This window comes from Bombina bombina, chromosome 3 (genome assembly GCF_027579735.1).
Source record: "Bombina bombina isolate aBomBom1 chromosome 3, aBomBom1.pri, whole genome shotgun sequence".
In the NCBI taxonomy this organism is placed as follows: domain Eukaryota; kingdom Metazoa; phylum Chordata; class Amphibia; order Anura; family Bombinatoridae; genus Bombina; species Bombina bombina.
In genome coordinates this window covers 770,355,777-770,373,569 of record NC_069501.1, presented here as the reverse complement: position 1 = coordinate 770,373,569, position 17,793 = coordinate 770,355,777, and the positions used below count along the sequence as shown (strand labels likewise).

General features: G+C 40.0%; 1 protein-coding gene across 4 annotated transcripts in view; it reads left to right on the top strand.

Moving 5' to 3' along the window:
- TBC1D8 (TBC1 domain family member 8) overlaps window positions 1–17,793 on the top strand; it is a 554,164-nt gene that overhangs the window by 231,817 nt on the left and 304,554 nt on the right. The window lies entirely within an intron of this gene.

The following is a 17,793-nucleotide window of genomic DNA, read 5'->3' as shown; positions in this document are numbered from 1 at the left end:
GTGAGGAAACTAAAGCTTGGGTGTCATTGGACCTACCAACAAGACATTGATCCCAAGCGTACCTGAAATTCCTCCAAGACTTGGTTGCAGTAGAAGTCCTGGAAGATTCTACAGTGGCCATCACAGTTACCTGACTTGAACCCCATTGAAAATCTCTATCGGGATTTGAAGAAGGCGGTTGCAGCACGCAAACCCTAGAATATTACTGAACTGAAGGCCATTGCTTATGAGGAATAGGCTAAGATTCCTCAGGAACACTGCCAGAAGCTGGTGTCTGGCTATGCTTCTCGTTTGCAGCAGGTTATAACAGCAAAAGGAATGCTCTACTAAGTACTAAAGATGCTTGCCATGAAGGGGTTGAATAATTGTGAGACTGCAGAATTCATTAAAAGTTGCATTTTCAGTTGAATTTGAGGAAACTACTTGAAGCATTCATTGTGCTATTTCTTTTTAATGAAACAATGAGTCCACGGATCATCTTAATTACTATTGGGAATACCACTCCTGCCCTGCAGGAGGCAGCAAAGAGCACCACAGCAAAGCTGTTAAATATCACCTCCCTTCCCTCCCAACCCAGTCATTCTCTTTGCCTACGTTAAGTGCAAGGAGGTGGTAAATTAGGTGTTAGAAAAGATTCTTCAATCAAGAGTTTATTATTTTTAAAGTAGTGCAAGAATGTGTTGCTTTGTCCTAGGGTGTAGTCTTAGTCCATATCAGTCTCTTCAGTAGAGCAGTGGTGGCTTTGGAGGAATGGGAACTTGTGGGACATAATTCTCACTGCGCCTCTCATAGATTTTGTGCTGCCCTGATTATGAAAGCCTGAGGGGAAATACTCAGTCCTTTTTGTTTCAACAGGCCTATGTGAGGGAGAGGACCTCTCAAGCCGGTGAGCTGCCTTACTACCGGCAGATTTCTAAGGTAAGTGCTAAGTTTATTTTCTGGGGTATGTAAACAGAAAAATTGGCACTTTATTATACACATGGACACAAGAGGATAAGTTATAAGGGCAGTTACAGCAGGCACTGGGGACGTGGAGAAGTGGCTCATATGTTTATGTTTGGTGGTTTTGCCATGATAGCAACCCCCAACGGCTTTATTTTTACTTCAATTAGCCGACTGGGTGATTTAGCTTTGTTACACCATGATAGGTGCAATTCTCTACTCCCAACAGCTTTATTTTATATCATTAGCCGACCGGGAGGTTTAACTTTGAATATGCCATGATAGGGGTTAAATTCTCAGCTCCCGACGGCTTTATTTTTTCAAAGTCTTAGGTGCCCGGGAGGTTTATCTTGATACGCCCACGATGGGTGGAGCTAAGCTACGCGACATTGTTTGCCTTTTCTAGTATTCATATCCCAATTCCGGTGAAACGGAGAGCGATGGGGGGTATTCTCTGCTGTGTTATGCCACGCAGCAGAGAGGCTTCACATACTATAATAAAGAGTGACTTAAATTAGTCCGGACGCCTACTATTTGTTAGTCTTTCCATCCAGTGGCAGGCAGGCACCTCAGAAAGGCTTAGCTTAGGTGTGGAGATTGTCTGTCTGATTTATATTGTTAAAGAAAAACATTTTTGTAAACAAAATAAAGTAGTTTCTTTTAACATTTAAAGTCACAGTAACAGTTAATTTGTGAGGTAATTCTTGTTAAGGTATCCAATTTTCAATTGATCTGATTGTGAACAGATGGTCCAAGTGGCCCTACGAGATGCTAATTACATATCCAATTTTTATGGAATAAATGATATGCTGAATTAAGATGTTACTTTTAACATTTAAAGACACAGTAACGTTTTTTTTGTGAAGTAACTATAGTTATGATATTCAATTTTTATTTGATAAAAATGTGAATAAAGATGTAACATATACCTTATTTTTTTATACTAATGGCAATCGACCAAAACCTTTCTGTTCCTCTTGTATTGAGAGGATTTTATAGTTCAGGGATAAACCCTTTTCAGAGCCAACATTGTCTCGGATGCTGTTCAGGAGCATTCTGACAATGTTCAATATATTCCGCAGCCTTCTCAAGTGTCCCAAAACTTAGCGTTCATTCAACCAGTGCCCTGCGCTTCCTCCACGACTCCTCCTGGAGTTACCTTGCAAAACATCGCTTCCCTCATGTAGGTCTCGGGTGCGTTGTTGGCTTTTCCCATGCTGCAGGGAAAGCGCAAGAGGAAAACTAAACATTCAGTGAGCGAGGTTTCTGTCACAGTTGTTGCTATCTCAGAGGTCCCCTCCCAGAAGCCTGAGGAAGAGGATACTTCGGTAGCATCTGAGGGTGAAATCTCAGATTCTGACGGTATAATTCCTCCTGCTGATACTAAGTAGTATCTTTCAGGTTTAAGGTAGAACACCTCTGTCTGTTACTTAAGGAGGTTTTAGCTACTCTGGACGACAACGACACCATGGTCGTTGTTAATCTTATGATGTACCAGATCGAGCTTCCAAGATCATTGCTAAGGAATGAGAGAGAATGGGTATCCCCTTTTTCTCCATCTCCTATATTGGAAGAGATGTTTTCCCATAGCGGACTCTTTCAAGGAGTCTCGGCAGATGGTACCCAAGGTGGAAGGGACAATTTCCACGCTAGCCAGGAGTCCTACTATTCCCATAGAGGATAGTTTTTCCTTTAAGGATCCTATGGATAAGATGTTAGAGGGGTTGCTCAAGATGGCAACCTATGGTTTGTATTGCTACTGTCACTTATGCAGCAGCATACCGGTTCAAACGTTGTCTGGTTTTATTCGGACAGACACTCCCCTCGAAGAAATCCAGGATAAGATAAAGGCCCTTAAGTTGGTCATCTTCTTTCTTTCAGGTGCTTCCCTTCAAGTATTAAGCGAGGAGCTAAGATTTCAGGTTTACCATATTGGCTCGCAGAGATTTATGGTTAAGATTAATTTTTCGTTCCTTTCGAAATTTCAAAGGAATTCTTCTACTTATTCCTCCGAGCAGGAGGGAGGTTTTGGCTTTCAAGATTATCTGGAGCCAGATAAGAGGTAAAGTGTTCTTACACTGTGTAGGAGACCTCTCCGACCTGGGAGTGATAGTTCCTTTTCCGATTCAGGAACGGGGTCTGGGATTTTATTCCAATCTGTTTGTGGTTCCCAAAAAAGGAGGGAACCTTCAGGCCTATTTTAGATCTCAAGAGTCTAAACAAATTCCTAAGAGTACCGTCCTTCAAGATGGAAAATATTCGTTTCATTCTCCCTTTGGTCCAAGAGGGTCAATTTATGACAACTGTGGATTTAATGGACGCGTACTTGCATGTTCCCATTCACAGGGACCATCACAGGTTGCTAAGGTTTGCCTTTCTAGACAAACACTTTCAATTTGTGGCTCTGCCCTTCAGTCTTGCCACAGCTCCCAGAATTTTCTCAAAGGTTCTGGGTTTGTTGTTGGCGGTGCTTCAGTTACGGGGCATTACAGGGGCGTCCTATCTGGACGACATCCTAGTCCAGGTGCCATCCTTTCAACAAGCAAGATCCCACACGGAAATGTTGTTATCCTTCATGTGATCTCACGGAGGGAAGGTAAATTTGGGAAAGAATTCCTTAGTCCCAAGGACAAGGGTAACTTCTTGTGAACCATAATAGATTCCCTATCAATGAAGATTTTTCTGACAGAAGTCAGGAAATCAAAGATCTTCGATACTTGTCTAGCTCTTCAGTTTGCTTACATCAATCATCAGGGAGGCACGAGGAGTTCCTTAGCGTTGACAGAGGTAACCAAAATAATCAGTGGGCGGAGGCCCACTCTTGCTGTCTGTCGGCAATCCACATCCCAGGGGTGGACAACTGGGAGGCGGACTTCCTGAGCAGACAGACTTTTCCTCCGGGGGAGTGGGAACTCCATGCAGAAGTGTTTTCCAGCCTGATTCTCAGATGGGGTCAGCCCGAATTGAATTTCATGGCATCTTGACAGAATGCCAAGCTTTGGAGATCCGGATCGAGGTCTAGGGACCCTCAGGCGGTACTGATAGACGCCCAGGCGGTACCTTGGACCTTCAGACTAGCATACCTATTTCCTCCGTTTGCTCTTCTTCCTCGGGTGATTGTTCGAATCAAACAGGAAAGGGCCTCGGTGATCCTCATTGCACCGGCTTGGCCTCGCAGGATTTGGTATGCAGATCTGATGGACATGTCATCTCTGCCGCCTTGGAAACTTCCGTTGTGGAAGAACCTTCTAATTCCTTTCCTTCACCCAAATTTAGTTTCTCTGAAGCTGACTGTTTGGAGATTGAACGCTTAATTTTATCCAAGCGAGGTTTTTCAGAATCGGTCATAGAGATCATGATTCAGGCTCGTAAACCTGTAACTAGAAGGATTTACCATAAGATATGGCGTAAGTATCTCTTGGTATGAATCCAAGGGCTACTCCTGGAGTAGAGTTTGGATTCCTAGAATTTTGTCTTTTCTCCAAGAGGGGTTGGAGAAAGGATTATCGACAAGTTCCCTAAAGGGTCAAATTTCTGCCTTATCTATTTTATTACACAAACGTCTGGCAGATGTTCCAAATGTAGAATCTTTTTGTCAGACCTTGGTCAGGATCAGGCCTGTGTTCAAGCCAGTTACTCCTCCATGGAGTCTTAATTTAGTTCTCAAAGTTCTTTAAGGGGCTCCGTTTGAGCCTAGGCATTTCTTAGATATAAAGTTGTTATCTTGGAAAGTTTTATTTCTTGTTGCTATTTCTCTATTTCTTGTTGTTATTTCTTCTGTTTTCAGAGTGTCAGAGCTCTCGGCTTTGCAGTACGAGTCTCCTTACCTTATTTTTCATTCAGATAGGGTAGTTTTACGTACTAAATTAGGATTTCTTCCTAAAGTTGTTTCTGATCGGAGCATTAATCAAAAGATTGTTGTTCCTTCCTTGTGTCCTAATCCTTCTTCTCAGAAGGAACGGCTTCTACACAATTTGGACGTGGTTCGTGCCTTAAAGTTTTACCTGCAGGCGACTAAGGATTTTCGTCAGTCTTCTGCTTTGTTTGTGGTTTTCTCAGGAAAACGTAAGGGACAGAAAGCTATGGCTACTTCTCTTTTTTTTGACTGAGGAGTATCATACGTTTTGCATATGAGACTGCTGGACAGCAGCCTCCAGAGAGAGTTATGGCTCATTCCACGAGGGCTGTTGCTTCCTCATGGGCATTCAAAAATGAAGCTTCTGTGGAACAGATTTGCAAGGCTGCAACGTGGTCTTCTCTTCACACTTTCCAAAATTTTATAAATTTGACTCTTTTGCCTTGGCTGAGGCCACTTTTGGGAGAAAGGTTCTTCAAGCAGTGGTGCCTTCCGTTTAGGTTTCCTGTCTTGTCCCTCCTGTATCATCTGTGTACTCTAGCTTGGGTATTGATTCCCAATAGTAATTAAGATGATCTGTGGACTCATCGTGTCATTAAAAAGAAGAGAAAATTTATGCTTACCTGAGTCCACGGCCCGCCCTGTTTTGAAAGACAGGTTGTTGGTTATAAACTTCAGACACCTCTGCACCTTGTTAATTCTTTTCTCTCCTTTACTTCAGTCGAATGACTGGGTTGGGAGGGAAGGGAGGTAATATTTAACAGCTTTGCTGTGGTGCTCTTTGCTGCCTCCTGCTGGGCTGGAGTGGTATTCCCAATAGTAATTAAGATGATCCGTGGACTCATCGTGTCAAAAAAGAAATAAATTTATCAGGTAAGCATACATTTTCTTTTCAATTGCTTTTGTTTGATTCGTTCATTGCAAACAGCTGAAACTCTGTAAATTTTTAGAATAAACCTGATTTGCAATGGGGGTCAAATAATTTTGATTACAACTGTGTGTATGTATGTGTATATATATATATATATATATATATATATATATATATATATATATATATATATATATATATATATATATATATATATATATATATATATATAATGTGTGTGTTTGTGTGTGTACACATCAGCTCCATCAAGATGCACTTACTGAGGTTCATATCATTACCAGAAAATGTAGCTTTTATTTCTTACAGTAAGATCCACATAACTTTTCAGTGTGCTTTGACACCTTTTTCAAATATTGCAGTGGCATGGACAGCAATATTTACACCCCAACCTGGTCAGCGCTTTTTTTTTTTTTTTTCCACTTTAAATCTTTTTATTGAGGTCGATATAAAACAGTACAGCTTTTGCATTTACTTAGTACAGCTCATGCAGACAGAGCAAATGATAGGTAGAATACAGAAGTACCAAATAAAGTTTGTTTGCTACCTCGTTTCTACAGAGATTTCGTCAGAATCTAATTACAATCGTAAATTCAACAATCTTGCATATAGTAACACACCTTTGTAGAGTCTCTTGTATTGAGAAACAAAAAGAAAAAAAAAAAAGTAAAAACAAAAAGTAAAAAGAGAGAGAAATAAAAAAATACATTACATTAGGCCTTATAGTCAGACTTTTCCTTGTTATAACTGTTATGATCCTTGAAGTATGTTACATTCTAAACTCTTAATGGCTGGTGGGGGAAAAAGCCAATTTAAGCTGCTCTCTCCCCCCACATTACCAGTTGTGTTCTGCAAGGTGAAATCCTGCGAGAACACTCATTGCAAAAGTGTATATTGACCACTTTTTATGTATACAAAACTTAATCAAAATCAGTTCTTTCCCATTTCCTGTAGTGTACGGGTATCCTGGAAAGTTCCTCAATAGATCAGTCCTCAATTCTTGCAAGTGCTCAGGGCAAACAAAGTGCCCAGCTAAGACTGAGAAGAACTTTCTTACCTTTTCTGCGATGATTGAGGTAACAGTCCAGTCTACCTTTTGGTATTAGGTGATCGTCTTTGTGGTAAGGGCCGCCACTCTGGTGCTGATGCCCTTATGTTCTGGGTTCTGTTTGGGTTTGTTGATGTATCGTTGGTTGTTGTCGGGAGATCATCTCATCTTTGTAACATTTTCCGTGCTTGCTGAGGAGAGGAGGCAACATATTGCTGCCCCTCTTTTGTGATGAAAAGTCTCACCGGGAATCCCCATCTATATTTCAGGCCGTTATCTCTCAAGATCTTAGTGAATGGTTGGTAGTGCCTGCGTAGTTGCAAAGTGTAAGGCGAGAGATCCAGGTATATCTGGAGCTCCGCAAACTTGTCTGGGAGTGTTTTTTTCTTTAGCTAGGACTCTAAGCAATTTTTCTCGGAAAGTATAAAAATGAAGCCTAGCTATGACGTCCCTTAGTTTGTCGCCCTCTGAGGATCTTGGCTTAAGTGCTCTGTGAACTCAATTAATTAATTGTCAATGCCTCATTATTCTGAGAAGGCTTCAAAACAGTTGTGAAAAGATCTTGCAAGTAACTCTCGAGGTCTTTGGGTAGCACCGTTTCTGGAACTCCTTTTATGCATATGTTATGGCGCGTCCTGTCTTCCAGGTCTGCCAGCTTCATCTCCAGGGCTAATAATTGCTCAGACAGGTTCTGAGAGTAATTTAAGAGATTAGAGTGGTCTACCATTAAGTCCCTCCTGTTTATGTTCGAGAGTGTCGGTGCGTTCCCCAATTACTGCTGTGTCCCTCTTTAAGTCCGCATGGGACCTGTCAAATTATTTTGATAGAGACTCGTGATGAGACGCTAGAAGAGACTTTATAGAGTCCATCATATTGTTAGAGAGGTTGTCCCCTGAGGGAAGGCGAGCAGCTTGTTGTGAAAGTGTGTTGCCAATGTGCTCATCTGCTAAACTTCCAGTTTCTGAGCCCTCATCTTCCACGGCTGTATGGGCTGCCCCCTTAGCTCTCTGGAAATGATCCACTACTGTTCTCTTAGGGGTAGAATGGGGCTTCTGCTTCCTCTTGTATTCGTGGGACATGGCTGTTGTGAGCAAGGAAATAGAGTGTTGTTGAGGTCCAAGTCTGTATGAAGTATGTTGCGGTAATAAGACTGGTGGAGTTCAGGCCGTTTTGTGGTAATTACATGATGCTTTCAGTCCAGACAGCTACCTGAAATGTGTTATGCCTGGCAGCCTAGAAACAAATCTCTTTCAGCAAATTGTACCCATACAGGACAGCAGGTACGTTAGGAAGTGATGCAGATATGGTACAAAGTGAGCAAGGCCAATCTCCCTATGCTCCTATGTTGCAGCGACTATTGAAAGAGTTGCAATAGGTGATTCCCACTGTATCCACTGTGTCTTCTCTATTATGATTATAATCCTGGGGTTTACCATATGCCCTACAGTGTAACTCAGCGCTGGTGGTCAAAACAAATGGTAGGGAAACAGCTGCCTCTGCCCCTTAGGTGAGCCCTAATGATTTTGCACTATTTAGTCTGTTAAGCCTCCCTGATTTTGCTCAAAATGGAGGCGGTTCCCAGTGTAAGGATTCTTGCGTTGTGTTCCCACACACTGCAAATATACAGTCCAACCTGGGCCTATATTTCCTGGTCCCGCACACTAGTTCCTAAAGCTGATGTTAGATTATTAATAATCTGTGGCAGTTGCTGTGTGTGTGTGTGTGTATTTTTGCCCCGTGAGTCTCTAGTTGTAGCGTGCAGGAGAAATGTAAGGAAACTTGCTTCAGTTACCTGCCACGTGGTGTGCGACAAGATGGTATCAGCCTCGTTATTAGCTCCGCCGCACTCTAGCAGCTGCTCCTGTCTCCCTGCCAGGTCACTCGTTCGCTCAGCTGCCGGCAGTTCCCCTTCCAGGAGGGCAGATGGGAGGGAGAGTGAAGATAGCTTCAGGAGAAGCGTGGCAGGGCCAGCGGTGAAGTGGCTGGCCAGTAGCTGGGGTCCCCAGGTCTCTCAACCTCCTTAGCTGTCCGATTGGATTAGTAGACCTCTCTAGTTCAGCAGAAAAACTGTTGCTTTTAGGCAATATATCACGGAGCTGCACGATAGTGCGACCAGTCAGCTTGGCTGTTAGCTCCGCCCCCCCGGTCAGCGCTTTTATAGCACTCTCAATGAGTAACATAGGCTTCATTACCCAATCATGTGACCACACATCTGTCATACTGCCCACACCGATCATTTTATTGCATAGCCATACTCCATCGCCAATTAATAGATGTTACAACACTTCACAGGTAAACAATAACATAGCAGCATGGGGGGTACTTGATCAGTGACATGGAACATTACTGTTTTTCTGCAGCATACACATATGCACAGTAATAACATTTACTAGAAGCATTTTTGCTAATGGAAGTATATTATAAAAATGCTTTTATTTCATATTGAAATACACCCATGCACATTTTAGTTTTGACCTTTCTATCCCTTTAACTTGATTGCACACATGCTTTTGGCATCTAGATCGCTCATCACGTATCCACATGCCGCTATGTTATTGTTTACCTGTGACGTATTGTAATGACTTCCAATAGGCAATGGGGTCACCGCATTCAAATGGTTATGCAATAAAATGGTTGATGTTGGCGGTATGACAGATGACGTGGTCACGTGATTAAGTGATGACGACTATGTTACGCATTGTTAGTGCTATAAAAGCACTGATCATGTGTGGTTGTATACACTGCTGTCCATGCCACTGTTACATTTGAAAAAGGTGTCAAAGCACACAGAAATGTTATGTGGATCTTAAAGGGACAGTCTACTCCAGATTTTTTAATGTTTAAAAAGATAGTCCCTTCATTACCCATTCCCCAGTTTTGCATATGCAGCACAGTTATATTAATATACTTTTTACCTCGTTGATTACCTTGTATCTAAGCCTCTGCAGACTGCCCCCTTATTTCAGTTCTTTTTGACAGACTTGTATTTCAGCCAATCAATGCTCTCTTGTAATTAACTCAGTGAGAACAATGTTATCTATGGCACACATGAACTAGGGCTGTCTAGCTGTAAAAACTGTCAAATGCACTTTGATAAGAGGCGGCCTTCAATTGCTTAGAAATGATCATATAAACCTACCTAGGTTTAGCTTCCAACAAAGAATAACAAGAGAATAAAGCAAATTTGATGATATAAGTAAATTGGAAAGTTGTTTAAAATGGAATAACCTATCTGAATCATGAAAGTTTTTTATTTTGACTAAAATGTCCCTTTAATGTAAGAAAAAAGCTTTGATTTATTTTTTTGCAGCAATGTCCGTTAAATTCTTGGAATGATATGACACCATTTTCAAAATAATTTTTTTCTTCCAGTAAAAAAAGTCTGTGCCAAACATGGGAAAACACACACCATAAGAATGATTAATCTCATCTTATTTTTCTACACCAGATCCAGAGGACAGCATGGGACAAGGAGCAGGCAGGAATGGACCTGGACACCGCAGGTAAGTGATACCAGCTCCTGACACCAATGAACCCACTTTTATACCTATGAAAGTATATATTTTGTTCCCCCTTTGACACCAATGCAGTTTTTTTTTATCTATCTATTTATCTATCTATCTATCTATCTATCTGCATTGTGTCAGTGGGGGAAGAAAATATATACTTTTATTGGTGTCAGTGTGCTGGTATCACTTACCTGCGGTGTCCAGGTTTATATATATATATATATATATATATATATATATATATATTATCACCGGCCACTTTTTATTAGGTACATCTGTTCAATTGCTTGGTAACACAAATTGCTAATCAGCAAATCAGATGGCAGCAACTTAATGCATTTACGCATCTAGACGTGGTGAAGACGACTTGCTGAAGTTCAAACAGAGCATCAGAATGGGAAAGAAAGGGGATTTAAGTGACTTTGAACGTGGCATGGCTGTTGGTGCCAGACGGGCTGGTCTGAGTATTTAAAAAACTGCTGATCTACTGGGATTTTCACGCACAACCATCGCTAGGGTTTACAGAAAATGGTCTGAAAAAGAGAAAATATCCAGTGAGCGGCAGTTGTGTGGACGAAAATGCCTTGTTGATGTCAGAGGCCAGAGGAGAATGGGCAGACTGCTTCGAGATGATAGAAAGGCAACAGTAACTCAAAGACATCACTCTGAGGCAGCGGACAGACATCGCTGGAAATCAACCCGATCCAATACAATTGGGTTGATTGACACCCCCTACTGGCGGCCGATTGGCATGCTACTCAAATAATATTGAACCAATTTACTGACTAGATAATATGTAGACAAATCAAAGCCCCTAGATCTGAAGCAGATGGGCTACAGCAGCAGAAGACCACACCGGTTGCCGCTCCTGTCCGCTAAGAACAGGAAAATGAGGCTACAATTTGCACAGGCTCACCAAAATTGGACAATAGAAAACGTTGCCTGTTCTGATGATTCTCGATTTCAGCTGCAACATTCAGATGGTAGGGTCAGAATTTTGCGTAAACAACATGAAAGCATTAATCCATCCTGCCTTGTATCAACGGTTCAGGCTGGTGGTGGTGGTGTAATGGTGCGGGGGATATTTTCTTGGCACACTTTGGGCCCCTTAGTACCAATTGAGCATTGTTTAAACGTCATGGCCTACCTAAGTATTGTTGCTGACCATGTCCATCCCTTTATGACTACAGTGTACCCATCTTCTGATGGCTTCTTCCAGCAGCCTTAATGCACCATGTCACAAAGCTCAAATCATCTCAAACTGGTTTCTTGAACATTGCAATAAGTTAACTGTAGTCCAATGGCCTCACCATATCTCAAACCAATAGAGCACCTTTGGGATGTGGTGGAACGGGAGATTCACATCATGGATGTGCAGCCGACAAATCTGCAGCAACTGCGTGATTCCATCATGTCAATATGGACCAAAATGTCTGAGGAATGTTTTCAACACCTTGTTGAATTTATGCCACAAATAATTAAGGCAGTTCTGAAGGCAAAAAGTGGTCCAACCCGGTACTAGCAAGGTGTAACTAATAAAAGTGGCCGGTGAGTGTGTGTATATACTATGTATATTATATATATATATATATATATATATATATATATATATATATATATATATATATATATATATATATATATATATATATATATATATATACATACATACATACATACATACATACATACATACATACATACATACATACATAAACATAAATACAGTATGACTGTATGACTAACAGACCTTGACATGTCTAGGTAAAATTTACCAGACTTTGAAGTCACTTGGGGTGAGAACCATTGGTATAGAGGATTCGTATGCTGTGTTAGCTTTAACTTTAAAAAAAAAATAAAAAAAAATCCCAGACTATAAATTGTTTTGTTTTTATGTTTGGGTTGAATTTCATATTAATTCTAGAATTACTAAAATATCTCCAGAGAAATCCACTTAAATCTCAGGCACTTTTTTGCTTATAGTCTTGATGTTACCGTTACACAACAGTATTAGCAAGCAATATCTCTTCTCGCTATGAGCCTTATTTTTAATTGATGGCTCCTTTCATGTTCCATCACAAAAGTCTTCCTGTTTTTGAAATCAGTGTAGGGAAGGTTTCTGTGCCAGCTGGCTGTCTTTTTGGAAAGAAGGCAGGCACAGACCTTTTTTTATCTAGTTCCTTTTCCAAATTAACCTGATTATCAGACAAATATAATAAAAAATTCACAAGTTGCATACAACATAACTAAATACAGTGGTTTGCTCTGGAGTGACATAAAAGCTGCCTTAATCCTTTTTTTATTTTTTTCACTTTTTCGGGGACTGTATTATGTACCTGCTCCCAGGATTGTTTCCCTTTCTTTTTAAAGACACGATGAGTCCACGGATTTCATCTTTGTGGGATTACGCCTCCTGGTCAGCAGGAGGAAGCAAAGAGCACCACAGCACAGCTGTTATATAGCTCCTCCCTTCCCTCCCACCCCAGTCATTCTCTTTGCCTACGTTAGTGATAGGAAGAGGTAAAGTGAGGTGTTGGATTAGATTCTTCAATCAAGAGTTTATTATTTTTAAAGTAGTGCCAGAGTGTGCTACTTTGTTCTAGGGTGTAGCCGTAGTCCATATAAGTCTCTACAGTAGAGCTATTGGTGGCTTTAGAGCAATGGGAACTAGTCGGACATAATTTTCACTGCGCCTCCCATAGATTTATGCTGCCCTTTTCCTGATAGCCTAAGCAATTCTTAAAGGGACAGTCTACCATAGAATTGTTATTGTTTTAAAAGATAGATAATCCCTTTATTACCCATTCCCCGGTTTTGCATAATCAACACAGTTATATTAATATGCTTTTTAACTCTGTGATTACCTTGTATCTAGGAACCTTCTTCCAGCCCCCTGATCACATGACTGTGACTGTTTATTATCTAATGTCTTGAATTTAGCATTGTTTTGTGCTAGATCTTAAATAATCCCCTGTGCCTGAACACAGTGTTATCTATATGGCCCACGTGTACTTTCTGTCTCTTTGTGTTGAAAAGAGATTTAAAAAGCATGTGATAAGAGGCAGCCCTCAAAGGCTTAGAAATTAGCATATGAGCCTACCTATATTTAGTTTAAACTAAGAATACCAAGAGAAAAAAGCAAATTTGATGATAAAAGTAAATTGGAAAGTTGATTAAAATTAAAAGTCCTATCTGAATAATGAAAGTTTAATTTATACTAGACTGTCCCTTTAACTCAGGCTTTATCAGTTTCCACAGGGCTATGGGAGGGAGAGGACCTCCTAAACCTGCTGAGCTGCCCTGCTGTCGGGCAGAATATAAAGGTAAGTGCTATTTTTTTATTATGGGTCTATAGCACACAGAAGACAGGGGAAGTATAGCACTTTACTGGGACATATATCTTCTATATACTGTTTGAGGAGGATTTCTGACAGCATGTTTATTGCAGGCACTGGGGCTGAGGAGAGTGGCTTTGCGGGGCACTTGAACCGAGTGGACACCATGACTTGTCTTAACATATTGTTTTTATGGGTTGGCTCAGTTCAGTTGTATGAGCCGTTTGTGTTGTGCACATTTTGTACCTTTCACCGGTATTGCAGTTTGCCCCCAGGTTCAGAGAGTGTTTCAGTGACATCTCCCGGTGGCCTATTTCTAATATAATAATGGCGACCGGGAGAGCATGTATATTACACCCACGAAGGGCGGGGTTTTTTTTTTTTTTTAAACCTCTTTTATCTCTTTTATTGAGGTTCAATATGAAAAAATAACAGACATATTAAGTTGTGAAAGTCAAGTACAGACATTAAGAGAGAACATATTACTCACAAAATAAACAGTTCTGTTAGATCACGGTTGTTTTAGAATAGTAGAAGACCTAACATTTTCTATCTTGTTGCATGAGAGACATAAATTTAACCAGAGTGATATATAGCATAAACCTAGGCCTATAGGCATATAGTAAAGAGAAACCACCAACCAAGGATCCAGTCACAAATAGGTTGCTAAAGTCCTATACAGATATTAAAAGGGAACATATCAATCAAAAAATAAACAGTTCTGTTACGTCACAGATATATTAATGGAAATAAACCTCATATTTTCTATTTTATCATATAAGAAACATAAATTGACCTAGAATGATAGAAATGCCGATCATATAATCAAAACTAGGTTGGAAGACACAGCTTCCTATGCTTATACCGAGTCTGGCAGTGTACAACTACAATTCCTATTCAGAAAACATCTACTGTATCTGCTGACTCGGCATGCAATGGGGTGGGGGATGGAGAAAAGAAGAAAAAAAAACAAAAAAGGAAAGAAAAAACAAACAAACCAACAGACCAAAATAAAACTCTGCCTCCTGTCTTTATGGTCAATCAGTCCCTACCCCAGACAGAGAGCACTAAAGCCAGTGTGCAGGGAGAACCTCTCCTACAACCAGCATCATGAAATTAATATTATTCTTCAGAGGTGTAACAAATTGAATCTGTGCCCACTGGGGCCATGCTAAAATTACCCTCTTCCACTTATCAAAGAAGAGCCTGATGGCCTTTTCCGTTCCCCCACCTAGGTATTGTCTTTCAATAATCATTTGTAGCTTAATAATGTTAACGAACTCCCCTATCGTCGGGGCCTCGGAAACTCCCCACTTAAAAAATAACATGTGCCGGGCTGCCAAGATAGCCATATTAATTAGTTGTCCCTCACCTTTAAGTCGCCCATATTTTTTTAAGAGAAAAATATGTCTTAATTGGAGGACACATTCCTCTCGTATAAACCTGTTCACCCAAAATTGTATTTTATTCCAAAATTGACGTATTGTTGGGCAATCCCATATAAAATTTTGCAAATTGGCTCCCTCTTTGCAACATTTTATAGCAATTCCCCTTATCCCCATTTTGCTTCCATTTGCTCATTCTCATTGGGGTTAAATAAAAGTTATTTAGAAGCTTAACCTGTGATTATTTCCAGCTTACTACTCTCGTCGCTACGTCTGCCAATTTAATACTCCTTTCAATATCTTCATCTTGCAATGGGTTGATGTATTTAGAAAGAAACATTTTCCTTTCGTTAATATGTTCTTTCCCTGCTATCCTTAATAAGCATTTATACCAGTATGATATAGATCTTTTACCAGCCTCATATAATTTCACTCCTAAATCAATTCCTGGATCCCACACAATCCTATGCGATTGCAATGTTTTAAAGAGATAACTTCGTGCTTGTAAATAAGCAAAGAATGTTTTAGCCGGTAACTGATATTGTTCAGCCAAAGTTTCAAATGTTTGTAGCACTTGCCCTTCACCCTGGACTAACTGTGAAAAGTAACGTAACCCTTTCAGTGACCAGGTTTTAAAAGCCGAGTTGTTATTTATCCCGGGTGTAAAATCGGGGGTACCAATAAGCGGCAGGTATTTGGATATTTGTATATCTTGACCAACTAATCCACAGAATTTCTGCCATGCACGGACCACGTTGGAAAAGGTTAAAAGTGTGCTAACATTACTGGGCAAATTCTTAAACGGATGATGTAAAATTGCTTTGAGATCAAAGGGTTTTACCAGAATAGATTCCATGTCTTAATAAGTCACATAATTAGCTTCCGTTAGCCAGTCAATTCCAAATTTCATAAGGGCAACTATGTTGTATCTTGCGATGTCCGGCAAAGCCAGGCCCAAATATCTTTTGCTTTGAACCAATTTTCCAGTAGCTATACTAATTTTTTTCATACCCCAAATAAAGTGCGCACATGCTCTATTGTACCTTGCAACGTCACGTTTATTAATCAATAATGGTAAATTTTGCATTAAAAACAATAACCGGGGGAAAGCAATAGTTTTAATCAAGACTATTTTCGCGGAGAGCGATAAGTATTGTATATTCCACTTGCCTAATCTTCCCTCTAGTTTATCTGAGTAGTTAAAACTATACCATTCTTTGGGGTTTTTACTTATTTTTATACCTAGATAATTTAACGAATTACTACTTTGAAACCATGTTGTAACAGACTTGCTCTTGTTTGATTGATCCAAAGCAACTCTGACTTTTCCTTATTAATTTTATATCCAGAGAATGTAGTGAAATTGTTAATAATTGCCAGACATTTGGGTATACTTTCTTTGGTGTTCTGTAAAAATAGCATAATGTCATCAGCATATAGAGAGATTACGACTTTGTGCCCCCCACATTCAATTCCCTTTAATTCTTGCCTAAGATGAACGGCCAAAGGTTCTAGTGCTAAATTGAAAAATAAGGGCGACAGGGGGCAACCCTGTCTGGTCCCTCTCTGCAAAGTTATAAACTGAGATAGTTCACCATTAACTAACAATTGGGACCGTGGGTTAGTGTAGTTCCCTTTTTAATTAACTGAACCATATTCCCCTCAAAGCCAAATTTCTTAAGAGTCATAAATAAGTGATCCCAGATAATGGAATCGAACGATTTTTCTGCGTCGATTGTAAGCATAGTCAGATCTGGTTGTGATTTTTTATTTGGCATCTACAATATGTTATAATAGTGATCTAGAGTAACTAGCACCCTCCGCATATTCCTAACCGAGTTTCTCCCCGGGATAAATCCAGATTGGTCATTATGAATCAATTTACCGACCCCTTTCTTTAGTCTATCTGCGATAATAGCCCTTAATATCTTATAATCTTGATTTAGGAGTGAAATTGGTCGGTATGACCCCAATTCATCTGCTGCTTTACCTTTTTTATGTATTAATGTCACTGTGGAGTCCGTGAAATAACGTGAGTTTAGGTTCCCATTTACAAAATAGCTATTATAAAGTTCCACTAATGTTCCCGAGATGTCATTCTTAATGATTTTATAGAATTCTGCCTGCAGTCCGTCCGGCCCCGGAGCTTTATTAATTTTAATTTTATCTATCATATTTTTAACTTCCTCTTCTGTTATCGGGGAATTCATCTGCTCTAATTCTTTTTTATCTATTATTGGGAGCCGAATCTTTTGCCAAAAATCAGACATTCTCATCTTATCGATGTCCTCCCTTGCGTATAATTTCTGATAGTATCTGTAGAAGAACTCTCTGATCTCTATCGCTTGAGTATGCGTTTTACTCCCTTCTTTGATAATTGGTATTAGATTATTTTTTTTCTATAGTTTATTATCTTTGCCAGATGTTTCGTGGCAATCCCCTGATATCCTTGACAGAATGCTCTTATACGCATATCCTCCTTTGCCCATTTTTCTCTAAGAAATGTCTCACGCTCTAATTTAGCCCTTTTATAGCTATTCCAGGACAAACTATTTGGGATAGACACATACCTCCTGTATGAATTTTTGAGTTGGTTCGCTAGTTGGGATTCCCTCTCTGTTAACTTCCGCTTTCTCTTTACCATATAATTTTTAACCTCGCCTCGCAGAACAGCTTTTCCTGCTTCCCAGAGTACTTCTGGGCTACTCACATCCAGACTGTTCTGACTATAATACATCTTCCATCTTTCTGATAAAAAAATTCTAAACCTTTCATCTTGAAACATGTATTTAGGGAAACTAAACGTATTCCTATTTCTGCCTTAAATCA